General features: G+C 31.9%; 1 protein-coding gene across 3 annotated transcripts in view; it reads left to right on the forward strand.

The window, feature by feature from the left end:
• LOC147025293 (enteropeptidase-like) overlaps window positions 1–13107 on the forward strand; it is a 381080-nt gene that overhangs the window by 134953 nt on the left and 233020 nt on the right. The gene's annotated exons all lie outside the window — the stretch shown is intronic.

Here is a 13107-nt window from a genome sequence, read left to right on the forward strand (position 1 = left end):
TAATCTTGATAAATTATTGATGTATGTGTAATGTGAATTCTTTCCAACACTAAAATATAAAAGGTCAATGTGTGTTTCTTCATTTTTATAGTTGTTTGAAATTTTTAATATTTGAACTTTGTTTGTATCCGTTAATCCATATACATTAATAGAAAGATTATTCTTTTTCTCAAATTTAGGAATATCTGTTAATGGCATTGGGAATTTAAAATCTTTAATGTCCAAGGTATTCTCATATTTCATATATTGTTTTACTCTTTCTGAATTACATTTTGGTGGATGTAAGTGAGCAAGAACAGACCAGAGAAAACATTTATTATCATTGTTCTTAATATTAACAACTGCCTTCTTTAGTTTTATTTCTTTTGGTAATTCAATATAAGAAGAAGCTTTAAGAGGGTTTGATTTTAGAATGTGTATATCTAAAAAGATGATTTTTTTAATATTGAATCCACTTCCTACCACTGTATTATCAACATCCTCCTCTTGTCTTGATAGTTCTTCATAAACCCCACTATTCAAAAAATCTTGAAATGATGTTATAAAATGAAGATCTGTTCTCATATAAGGAGTTTGTTCTTCATCTTGTCTTTTCATATTCATTTTCACTCCCATATAAAACTTTAAAGTTTTTATTTCTTTTAATGTCTTTTTAATAAATTTTTCAACATCGGGTTTCACTATTTCAATTGATTCAGCTATTGATGATGGACTGGGTTCTCCAAATTGAAAAATCCTTATTTTTATATGCCCTTTAAATGCCTCATCAGTGTTTTTAATATAATAGTCTCCCTTTACTTTAAACTCATTTTTCTTGTGTTTTTGTGATTGAAGATGTTGATTATAACTACTCTTCAAAACATCCTTTGAACAGATATCACAATGTTTTCTTTCCAACTCAAGAGGAGATATTTGATGAAATAGATTAAATGTGTGTTTGTTGGTTCGGAGGTGTTTTCTATAATGTTTATATTCGTGATTACAAACATCGCAGTACGTTGTATTCACCATATTTATAGAATAAAACTTTGCTTAAACTAAAATTTTCTTGATGAAAATTTCGTTTAATTTATAGGTGAATCTGTGCTTAAAAACATTTTATCCTCCAACTTTTTCACTTAATAAATACAATGTTTCAAGACACAAAAGACAAGTTTCAATCAATCTCTTCATCTGTTAAAGATACTGAGAAATATGTCAAGGATGTAAAATTGAACAAAGATAAATATAACAACTATTGGATAAAAACTATTATGGTAAATAATATGAGTTCTTCAATTTCCTTCAGTGGAAGGGCTTTTAGTATACCTGGTAGAACATCAATTAAAGTATCTCTAACAAAAGTTTCTCCTCTCCTTCTAGTAATATATTCAAAACTAGAAAAAGCAATGAAACAAGAAAAAGTATCAAAGAACAAAAACCTTATGGATGAAGCTTTAGAAAGAAAAGATAAGACCATCTGTAATATGCAAGGAGAAATTTGTATTTTTTTCAACAACCCTAAAGATGTAAATCTTGATGAAATAAAGGATGTTAATATATCAGGTGAAATGACATTTCGTTCAATAGTAGTTAACGATAATTTTAAAATTACCTTTAATATAAAAAATGTTGTCGTTGAATCTGATAATGAAAAAAGTATATCGATATCGATGGTAATATACAACTGAAAGTATAGATGAATTTCAGTTTAAGTAAAGTTTTACTTTATAAATATGCTAGACTTTCCTGATTCTCCATATGACAAATTTGAGAATTGTCCTGCGTGTGAAAGACAGGGATTAAACACAGAGTCAAAAGCCTATAAACAATGTATATTCTGTGATTATCTTCTAATTAATGATAATAAAAAATATAAAAAGGAAAATAATTCTTTTAGATTTACACCAAAAATGAATTACTTTTCAAGATTGATTAGAGAAATGAATGTAAAGTATGAGGATGATAACACACCTTTCCTTACAAGGGAAGAAACTGAACGTATAAGAGAAATGTTCAAAGGATTGTTGTTGTATATTATTCATGGATGTAATTTTCAGGGAAATATCAACACAAGATATTGTATAAATAAAATAATGGATTATCTTGAAATTAAACCTGAACTTAGGATAAAATATAGAGTTTCTAAAAAAGCCAATAATAAATTAAATAACCTGTTTTTCAAATATATAAATGAATGATTTTTTACCTATTTGGGAAAATAAGATAAAATTTAACAACCATAAAAATCTCCCAAATTCATTAAGATGTCTCATAGTTGGTTCAAGTGGATGTGGAAAAACCTGCTTACTTTTAAAAATGCTCCTCACTCCCAACTTTTTAGATTATGATAATTTAATAATTTTCACAAAGTCGAGTTTTCAACCAGAGTATCAACTACTCTCACAAGGTTTTAATGCTGGTCTTCAAAAGAAGATATAATAGGTTTATTTAAACGTCAAAAAAACCTAAATGATTATAACATTGAAGATATAATTCAACTATTTTGTGATACACAGAGATGTAAAAAGAAATCAAATCTTATAACTTGTATTCTTAGTGATAATACGGATGATATACCGTCTCCCCAAGATTTGGATAAATCAAAAAAGAACCTCGTTATCTTTGATGATTGTGTTAATGAGAGAAACCAAACGGTAATGGACAGCTACTACACAAGAGGGAGACATTCTTCTTGTAATTGTATTTATCTTAGTCAATCGTACTTTCAACTTCCTCGTCGTTCCATCAGAAACAATGCTAATACTTTTATTTTATTCAAGTTAAATTCAATAGATATCAATAATTTTTGGAGAGATAATTGTTCTACATTATGTAGTAAAAAGAAATTTGAGGATTATATGAAGCACACGACTGAAAAATATAAATATATTGTTGTGAAACAAGATGAGATATTAAGGGATATATTTTTTGTTTTATAAACAATTACATATATAAATGACAACTATTATTATAAATCTTGTGGGTAAATCTGCTTCTGGAAAAAACTTTCATAAATCAAGGTTCTTGTGTAGTACAAATGAGAATATTGTAAATTTACTTAAAAAACACCCCGTGATACGCATTGTATCAACAACAACTAGAGCAATAAGACCTGGAGAAGTAAAAGGTGAAGATTATCACTATATTTCAGTGGAGGAACATATGCGATTGAGGAATGAAGGACAAATATTTGAGGAGGTTTCTCTTGGTACAACAAAATATTCACATTGTAAGAGTGAGTTAAAGAAACTAAAATCTGGTGGTGTTGGGATATTAGAAACTAATCCAGAAGGAACGAGACAAATTATTAAATATCTGAGCGGAGTGAAGATTTTATCATTCGGTTTTGATGTTGATGAAGAAACTCAACACAAACGTATGAAAAGCAGAGATGCAAGGATTAGTGAAGAAGAAATTACAACTCGCATTAATGTTAATAAAGAATTTGATGAAATATTTAAAGAAAAGGATTTATTTGAACACATCTACTTGAATGATGAAGAAAAGGAAAATTTCCCTGTTGATCTTTACAATTCATTAAATGATATTTTACAATAAATAAATGGATACAAAAGAAAGAGCAAGAAGATTTAAGGAACATCAAGAGTTGGTTTCAAAAGTTGTAAAACAACAGGAAGACATAAAGAAGAAACGCAGACAGAAACTAACGGGCGAAGAAGCATTTGAAAAAAAACAAGAGAAATTTTTTAAACCACTTTTAAAAACTTCCCAAGAAAAAATGAAAGATGTTTCCACAGTTCCCACAGTAGAATATACTCCTAGAAAGCTTCAAATGTTAAAAGATTTCAGTCAAATGACGGAGGAAGAATTAGAGCATTTAGGAGAATTAGAATATGATGATGAAGGTTTATTTCAACAACTTGAAGAGATTAATCAACGCCCTGATTATATTGTGAATGCTGTTCAAAACAATGAATATTCAGCGGATTCAAAAACCAAAGCAGGACTCATTCCAACAGAACAACCAGCAATATTTCATCTTGTTCAAGAAAAGGTATTGATATTTAATGATGAATTAAGGTTCTTAAGTTCTGCTCAACCCCCTGTTAAACTAACTCCGAGATTAATGTTTCTTCTCACAAAAGATGGAAGACAAGGTTCAACTGTGAGGGATGAATCAAAGTATATTGATAAACCATTGGATATGGAAAATAATGATGATAGAGTATATATTGATTTGCTGAACACTCTAAATTATAAGGTTATTCTTTCTGGTAAAAGTAGGAAGAATGAGAAGGAGAAACACATTATTCAGGCTTTAAGTATCCTTGGTTCAGGTATTAGTTTTCTTCCAAATGACCCATCGCAATTAGTTAATAGACTGTTATTGTTGTTCGGCAGTAAGAAGGCTGGAAATAACAATTGTTTTAATGAAGCATCAGCCATTTTAGACCAGTTGATGAACATGAAAATAATTAATAAATCTCAATATAAAGACATTTTATCTCATATTAAATAAGATGAGAAGCACAATCCTGAGTTTTAATTTCACAACAAGCGACCACACATCTTCATTCCCATACCCACTACAACTTGACACAACAAAAGAATATGAGGCATCTTTATTGTCCATGGAGACTTATAATACCTTATTTAATATAACCGAGAAAAATGACAAGTTTAGTTATAATCCGGGAAGTGGATACAAAACGATAACAGTCTCACCGGAGCATACGAGATTTCTCAAATATCTTCCGAAATTGCTCGTCTTATGAAAGAACAGGGTGATGAACCAAAAAATATTATTATAAACATTCAAAAACATACTTCAAAATCAACGATTAAAGTTAAAAATAACTACAAGGTTGATTTCACAATTGATAATTCATTTAGAGAGTTATTAGGTTTCTCCTCAAAAAAGATTGAAACTAATGGGACGTTTTACAGTGATAATGTCATTCAAATATCCTCAGGAATAAATTCGGTGTTAATTCACTGTGATTTGATTGATGGTGCTTATAATGATGGATTAAAAACAAATACAATATTTTCATTCAGCGCATACTCAACCCCAATTGGTTATAAATTCAATATGGAGCCTAAAAATTTGGTTTATCTACCTGTGTCAGGAAAAACCATACACAGAGTAAATTTTAGGATAACCGACCAAGATAATCGTGTGATCTCTTTTAATGGAGAAGTTATATCCATCAGAATTCACCTACGTGAAGTTTTTCAATAAATAAATACGATGGTTATTGTGAGGAAGCACGAGTTGGGAAAATATAAAATAATTACAGGGGATGGGATGTTCCTTTCCCCGTACTACAAGGGTGAAGGTATGTATCTTGGTAGAGGATACTATAAACCTAAGAGACAAAGGGGTGTTGGACATCAATTTAGAGGAGATGGGATAATTGATACTCTCATGGGTATTGGTTCAACTATTCTTAAACATAAAGACCTAATTGGTTCAACTGCTTCTGCTGTGGGAAATGTAGCAGGTGCTGTAAAGAGTATAAAAGATGCTCAGAAAGAATCTCATAAATTACAAGCAATAAAAGAAATTAAGAAAGGTAAAACTCAGTTGTCCCCCAAGAACGACAGAAAATAATTCAAATACTTGGATCAGGGTTTCAAAAGTTTTAACATCTTTTTTCCTAAATAAATACAAGTATGGAAGCAATTGATAGTATCTATGATTTGGATGATACTATTATTATCTCAAACTCCACTAAAAAAGAAGATTACTTCAAGGTAAATGCAATAACTGGAACAGACTGGAATACAAATGGTACAAAAAGTTTTGAAATAAATAATCAACAAACCTATTTGAATCTCTCCGAAAGTTTCTTGTTGTGTAAATTTAAATTCACTAAGGCTGGGAATAACACAAACGCTACACTTGTAAATGATTTCTTCTGGAAAATGTTTGATAGTGTGCGATTGTATATTGGAACACAAGAAGTTGAAGCGGTTGATTATGTCTCTGCTGTATCTGAAATGATGAAATTTACACTCTATACATTCAGTGATAGAATGGGAAAGGGGTCTGTCGAAGGTTTTATTCCTGATATGTCAACGGGAACAAACACAGACCCTGGATATATTCAAAGGAAAGGAATGTATAATGATGATACAAAAGCAGAAAATAGTTTTACTGTGGCAGTTCCTCTTAAAGGTATATTTGGATTTTGTGATTATGATAAAGTTCTGTATGGTCTTAAAATTAGATTTCAACTACAAAGGAATGATAATGAAAATAGATTGCTTTTTGGTGTTGGTAATGCTTTTGGTGATCAGAATAAATTTGTAATTGAGGAGATGAGTTGGTATATCAGTGAATATACTCCTAATCTTAAAACAGAAGAGATGTTGAATCGAAGACTTAACTCAAAGAGACCACTCAGTGTATCATACCTCAAAAGAAGATGTCAACACGTTAAACTCAATCAAACTACTTACACGTGGAATTTGGGTGTTCTGGAAGGAAAGCCACGATATCTGTGGATGATTTTTAAAAAGCCAGATGGTGATACTGTGACTGATAAGAATAATGCATTGAGTGATAATGCTAAGGTGAAACAACTTCGCGTTTCTCTAGATGGAACATTTTATCCACGAGATAGATTGGAAATTAATTGGGAAAAAAATGATTTTGCTGAAGCATACAAGTCTTACCAAAAGGTGTGTGAAAGTAATGGAAATAAAGAACCTATTTTGGATATGACAGCATTTAAAAGTTTGTATACAATCTATACGTTTGACCTGAGCGCTCAAAAAGAAACTATAAAGTCTAATCGAGTGGATACTTCCCTATACATTGAAAGAGGAGAGAGTGAAGAAGTTGATACATATTGTTTGCTTTTGGAAGAAACAGAATTGCAGATTAATACAGATAATGGTGTGATGATTAGTCTCACATAATTTTTTTGTTAAATAAATGAGTGGCAAAGTACCAACTGGGGTATATGTTAATCAAATCAATCTTCATAAACTATCATCTTGTGTTCAAAATCAAAAGCCTTGTACGATTAACGTTAATACAATTCAGAGAAAAGGAGCAGTAAGAATTGATGTTTTGCTCACAAGAGAACAGGTTAAAATCTTGAATGACACTGGCTCACTTAAAATTAAAATGACAAAACCAATGTTGAAAAAATATTCAATAAGAGAGACGAGTGGAGGATTTCTCCCATTTCTAATTCCTTTATTTGCTGGTTTAAGTGCGGTTGGAGCATTGACGGGTGGTATTTCAACAGCGGTCAAAACTGCCAACGAAAGGAAGGCTCAACTCCAGGCTCAAAAAGAATTGGAAAGACATAACAAAGAGTTGGAGAAACAAATTAGTGGAAGTGGTGTAATTGTAGATTTTGCTGAAAAACTTGAAGGTCTGCCTGATAAAGCGAGATTGTTAGTTGGAGATATGCTTTCTTCTATAGCACAAGCAGGTGTAAAATTAACGAAAAGAGGTAATGGATTATATCTTTCTAATAAATAAATGAGCATTGATGAGTGGTTGAAAGAATTTGGAAAGAATACAACATCAAATTTACAACTTGCCAAATATTGTAAGAAATTAAAAATTCATAATGTGGTTATTTGTATGAGAGATGAATTAACAAATGTGTCGAAACATACAAAGAATATTATTATGAACTTAGAAGATAATGATGGGAACGGTTCTCATTGGGTTTGTATTTTTAATAGTCAAGACAAATATTATTTTGATAGTTTTGGTCTTCCACCACCTGTTGAAGTCATAAAATTCTTACAGAATGGTGTTTATCAAACATTTCAAGTCCAAGAATTAAATTCCAAGTGTTGTGGTCAATTATGTCTATATGTGTTATTTCAACTCAACAAAAATAAAAAATTTTATGATATTATTTTTAATCTAATATAAATGACTTATGTTGGTAAAGATGGTTCTATCTTTGGTGTATCTCAAGAACTGGATATTGATTTATCAAATTATTACACAAAGGCACAGGCTGAACGATATAAATATAATATAAACAAAAATATTAACATGAAAAATGCTTATAAATTAAAAAATTATCCAAGCCCGACTGACGCGAATGACTTGGTGAGATTAAGCGATTTATCACAATATATATACTTAAATAAAACGGCTGTGTATTCTAAAGATACAGAAGTGTTGATATTATCTCCAGGTCATACAGAATTCACAGTTCGAATTAAAATAAATTTTTATAAAGAAGGGCGTATCGTTTGTATGAGAATAGAACAATGGGGGTATGATATGAATGATTTAGGGTATAATTGGTCATTTAAAATTAACCTCGAAGACCTGGAACAATTAAATCAGTCTCGTAAGGAAGAATATTATCCACTTGGTATCGAGAATGAGTTTTGTGGAGCCACGATTAGTAAACAACAAATAAAAGAATTTAATAAGGGTAAATATAATAATGGTTTTGCCCTTGTTTATCTCATGAAAACAGAAAAAACAGGATTATATATAATAAGTAAGGAAATACAAAATGATTTAACTATGGGAAGATGGGGAGGTGTTTCGTGCCATAATATTATTCTAACATATATTTCTAATACATAAATGACAGCAAGAAGGCTTCAAGAAAATTATCATTTCTGTGTTCAAGCATACCTTCAAGAAAAGGGTATTCGGTATTTTAATAAATATGTTCTACAACATAAGAATGAGGTATTTTCAATAAAAGATTGGCATTATGCTGATGTTGATAAACCAACAACTTTAGATTTAATTAGAATGTTAAATAATGAAAAAATTATAAGGTTAAGAAAAGGTAAGGCTCTTTTAGAAATTCAAAAGAAATTTTATTGGTATCCTGTTGTAAAAAAAATTATTTTGGATACAGGAATAACAAGAAATCCTGATGAATATATGTATAATATTCTGTGGGGTGTAAACGATTCAAGTATAGTAAGGGATGAGGAAGGAGTTGAAGAAGAGAGGGAAGAGGAGGAAAAGGAGGAGGAGGAGAGTGAGAAGGAGGAAAGAGAGAAGAGAGAGAGGGAGGAAAGAGAGAGAATGAATAAATATCAAAATATGGAAACCAGTGAGATTCAAAAAGAATAGAGGTATTAAAGAAATTAACTTATCTCACCAGGGAGGAATACAAAGAATTAAAAAGTCTATTTACAATACTTTCGACAAGACTATCGACATCGAGAAGACATGTATTTTAATTCAAGTTTTTCTTAAATAAATGGAGGAGAGAGTGAAGGCATTTCTAAGGATTCTTTATGTTTTAAAAATTAAGATTCAAATGTGCATGTTGGAAACTAAAAAGGTTTTTGCACTCTGCAGAAATTTTTCTCATAAATAAATGAGTTATTGTCTCAAATGTAAAAAGAAAACTAATACTAAAAATATTTCATATATTAAAAGTAAAAATAACAGGGTTATACAAAAAGGTATATGTTCGGTGTGTGGTTCAAAAAAATCAATTTATCTCCAAACACAAACTCGGAGGAGATATACAAAAGTTTTTATCAGGAAGTAAATTTACAACTACTGGAATACCAGGGGAATTACATCTTCCAGGGTATTCTTTCTGTGGTCCAGGCACAAACTTGGATAAAAGATTAGATGAGGCAGACAATCCTAAATCCTGGAGTAAACCAATCAATAGAGTTGATGAAGTGTGCATGAGACACGATATTGATTATGGGAATACCACAACGTTGGAAGAAAAGCATGAAGCCGATAGAGAAATGTTATATAATTTGTCTCTGATACAAAATCCAACCTTGAGAGAAAAAGTTGATAGGTTCATCGTGAAGAAGATGATTAGTGCTAAATTGAAACTTGGACTTGGAAATTCAAAAAACTTATAGGCTCTAATGATGCCATTAAGACTGAAGAGCAATTAGCTGATGAATTACATAAACCAATATTCACAAAGTTTCAGAGAAGGAAAGTTTATTCCAAGGAAGTTGATTATATCTGGTCTGCTGATTTGATTGAACTCAATAATGATAAGGGGTACAAGTATGCTTTAACCGTTATTGATTTGAGGAGTAGATATGCGTGGGTTGTCCCTTTAAAAAACAAAACAGGTAATACTCTTGTGTTAGCTTTTCAACAGATATTTAATAAAAGTAAGAGAAAACCTAAGAAATTGTGGACTGATGAGGGTAGAGAGTTTTATAACAAGACATTTATGAATTTTTTAAAAAATAACAGTATTACATTATACAGTACCTTTAATGAAGGGAAGGCAGTTGTTGTTGAACGTTTTAATCGTACCTTAAAAGAGAGACTATATAAAAAATTCACACAACTCGGTTCACAACAATGGTTATCTTTTATTCAGGATATTGTGGATAAGTATAATGACACGATTCACACGTCAACGAATATGAAGCCATCAGAAACATTTACAAAATTAAAATATGAAAAAGAGATTAATGTCAGAAAACTTAAGTTCAAAGTTGGTGATATCGTAAGAATATATAGGTGGAAATCTCATTTTGAAAAGGGTTTTACTGAACGATGGACGAAAGAACTTTTTAAAATTGTTGATGTAATAGATACAGTTCCTTGGACTTATAAAATATATGATTTGGAAGGAGAAGAGATTTTAGGTTCATTTTATTCACAGGAATTACAAAAGACAAAACTAAGCATATAATACACCTTTGTGGACACTAGAGGGACAAGTCCGAGGTGTATTACAGTATATAATGTGTGTCAAGGGGGACGTTCTTAGATCTGTGAACCCCAAACACAGAATCCTCAACTGAATAGTCAAGGCTTAACTTTTGTTTGTGTGTGTGTGTGCAATGGGAGCAATAGGTTGGCGCTTCACTCCCTCCTACTATACACCGTTGTGGACACTCGAGGGCCAAGTCCGAGGTGTATAACAGTATATAATGTGTGTCAAGGGGGACGTTCTTAGATCTGTGAACCCCAAACACAGAATCCTCAACTGAAGTCAAGGCTTAACTTTGTTTGTTGGTGTGTATGTGTGTGTGTCCCAACCCTCACATTCAAAATCTCAACCCCAACCCTCACATTCAAAATCTCAACCCCAACTCAATCCTCGCCCAACACAATGTCTTTTTCAAAATGAGATTTCCACCTATATATATATATATATATTTTTACGTTTTTTTTTTTCTTCTTCCAATTCTGTCTTTTAAGGCTTTCAGGTTTGATGACGTAGAAAGAGGGAGTAAGCCTGCACTTTCTTCCCAGAACGAACAATGTATATTTTTTGTTTTTTTTCTCTTCTTCCAATTCTGTCTTTTAAGGCTTTCAGGTTTGATGACGTAGAAAGGGGAGTAAGCCTGCACTTTCTTCCCAGAACTTTCTTGATCTTGCTCCCATCAAGCACCATCCGACAAAGAACTACATCGATAGGTTTAGATCCCAAAGAGTGATAGCAACTCCAAAAGTCTCCAAAATATAAATAAATAAAATAATAATAATAATAAATAAATAAATAAATAAATAAAAGCCCCCAAAAAAGTTTCAAGTGTCCAACATAAACCCAACTTTCCAAGTCTTCAAGGTATAACCACATTCCCGTTGAGTTTCCAAGATATGTATCACATTGTGAGTTATCAATCCAGAACCCACATTTCAAGTATTCAAAGTAAAACCAACTTACAAAGTCTCTTAAGGATAACTCATTTACTGATTTTTTCAAAATTTGTGAGTCTCCAAGGTAGGCCCCATATTTAGAACCATCTTGGCAGAACCCTTTTCCTGAGTCTCCAAGGTAGTTATTTAAACCATCAAGGCAGAACTCATTTACTGATTTTTTTAAAATTTGTGAGTCTCCAAGGTAGGCCCCATATTTAGAACCATCTTGGCAGAACCCTTTTCCTGAGTCTCCAAGGTAGTTATTTAAACCATCAAGGCAGAACTCATTTACTGATTTTTTCAAAATTTGTGAGTCTCCAAGGTAAAACTTGTATTCTGGCTCATCAAGGTATAACTTGTTCAGTGGGTATTGTCTTGATAACTCACAATGAGTACTATTGCTGTAAAACTCTTTTTCAGGATTTTGCTGGTCTCCAAGGTATAACTCTTTGGTTGGGTCATCAAGGACGAACTCGTTCTGTGGGTCTTGGTCGCTCATAAGGTCTTCAACCAAGCCAACAATTTCGCCCCAAGTTGTAGCAAAAGCAGTATTTTCATTTCGTATTTCAGACACAATTTCCTGTGAGAGAAAATAATAATGTATTAATTAAGTTATTTAATTATTAAATGAGTATGCTTCAATCAAAGTTTGAAAATAGGAAAATAAAAAATCTTACCTCAATAGATAAGAGGTTTGAATCCAGTTCATCAACTTGAAGGTTTAGTTCCATAGAAGACAGAGAGTTCCAAGGAACACCAAAGTCATCCCACTCAAGGTCTTCAACCAAGCCAACAATTTCCCCCAAGTTGTAGCAAAAGCAGTATTTTCATTTCGTATTTCAGACACAATTTCCTGTGAGAGAAAATAATAATGTATTAATTAAGTTATTTAATTATTAAATGAGTATGCTTCAATCAAAGTTTGAAAATAGGAAAATAAAAAATCTTACCTCAATAGATAAGAGGTTTGAATCCAGTTCATCAACTTGAAGGTTTAGTTCCATAGAAGACAGACAGTTCAAGACAAGCACACAGAACACCATTGCCAGCAAGAACAAATGTTTAAAATGGAGCCTGGGTTTGAAGCTTTTATAGAGAAAGACTGGTGGGTGTGGTTTCCTTTGGAAATTCCCTGGGCAAGCCTAGGCAAGCCTTCATTGGGAAATTTTTCAAAACCATAACATCCTGTAATTTTCTAGTGATTTCTTTGTGAGTCAGAGATGAACTGGAAATGATGTAAGAGTGGGCGGGGCTTAGCAAAAGTAGGCGGAGCTTAGGAAAAGTGGGCGTGGCTTAGAAAAAATACCTTATGAAAAGTGGGCGGAGCTTAGCAAAAGTGGGCGGGGCTTAGGAAAGTGGGCGTGGCTTAGAAAAATACCTCATGAAAAGTGGGCGGAGCTTAGCAAAAGTGGGCGGGGCTTAACAAAAAATAACCTGTGGCTCAGGAGGTGGTCAAACAAGAGCATTAAGAGAAGTTTATCATTTCGTAATGGCACAAATGGGGTATCTTAAAAAATATAAAGATTCAAATGTTTTGTTTGTCAATATTTTAGATGAGGATTATT

Source organism: Eptatretus burgeri, chromosome 6 (genome assembly GCF_056783735.1).
Source record: "Eptatretus burgeri isolate ZD-2024b chromosome 6, Ebu_testis_v1, whole genome shotgun sequence".
Lineage (NCBI taxonomy): Eukaryota > Metazoa > Chordata > Myxini > Myxiniformes > Myxinidae > Eptatretus > Eptatretus burgeri.